Below are 958 nucleotides of genomic sequence, written 5' to 3'. Positions count from 1 at the left end.
CATAAGTAACATAATAATTTAAGAATGCAGAATGACCCTCTTAACCTTTTTCACTTATTCTTATATTACTATAAGCATAAGTAACATAATAAACATAAGTATGGCACAGAATGAATTCAGTTAATAATAATCTGTCGTGGAGTAATTAGGAAATAGGAAGTTTCCGATTCAATAATTCATCATTATTTTCCATAATTAAGTGTTATTTACACTTTGGAAAGCATTTCAATATTCAATAGGCCTTGGCTGGTCTGACGAAAAGGCTGCCGGCGGACCGTCGGCGATTTACAAGGAGCAGTTCGCGGAGCGTTGTCAGTCCGTCGGTACGTAATGCCTTACGTTGTCATTGGCTAAACAGACTACCATTAAAAAGTTCGCATTGGTTGAATAGGAAGTGTCATACTTATTTTTATTATCCACTTATGCTATAACCTATGTTCACCACTGACACATTAGTAGAAGGATGAGCAAATCCATAACACGGAAATTTAGTAGTTTCAGTGCCAAATACAAATTTACCCAATTCAATAAAACTCGGAAAATGAAGGCTGCTGTTGATACAAAATATGCTTAGACCTCAAATTCGAAAACTATTACCTTTAAAGAACTGGGAGTTTTTAATATTCAATTTTATAGTCAGATTCAACAATTCAACGTTATTTTGAAAGTGTTTTTAAGTTTCCTTAAGCTTTGGCACAAGCAACATTGCTTATGTGGTCGAAGGTGGTGCCTTGGGTATTAGCCCTATTTAAAAAAAAAAAAATCAAGGCAGTGGAGAAGATTAGAATAGTTAACAAAGTTGTTACCAGGAGGTAGACTGACGTTATTATGTTACTTATGGTACTCGGAGTAAGAACATATTCCAGATTTAGGGTCCTATTTGTAGGAGTCAATATTTTTGAAAAACATTGTTGGCAAAAAACCGTATTACTCTTCGTGAATTTTGAATGATTGAGAC

The sequence above is a fragment of the Leiobunum rupestre genome, chromosome 10, assembly GCF_980474605.1.
Source record: "Leiobunum rupestre chromosome 10, qqLeiRupe1.1.hap1, whole genome shotgun sequence".
Taxonomy (NCBI): domain Eukaryota; kingdom Metazoa; phylum Arthropoda; class Arachnida; order Opiliones; family Sclerosomatidae; genus Leiobunum; species Leiobunum rupestre.
Note: the sequence above shows the minus strand (reverse complement) of the source record.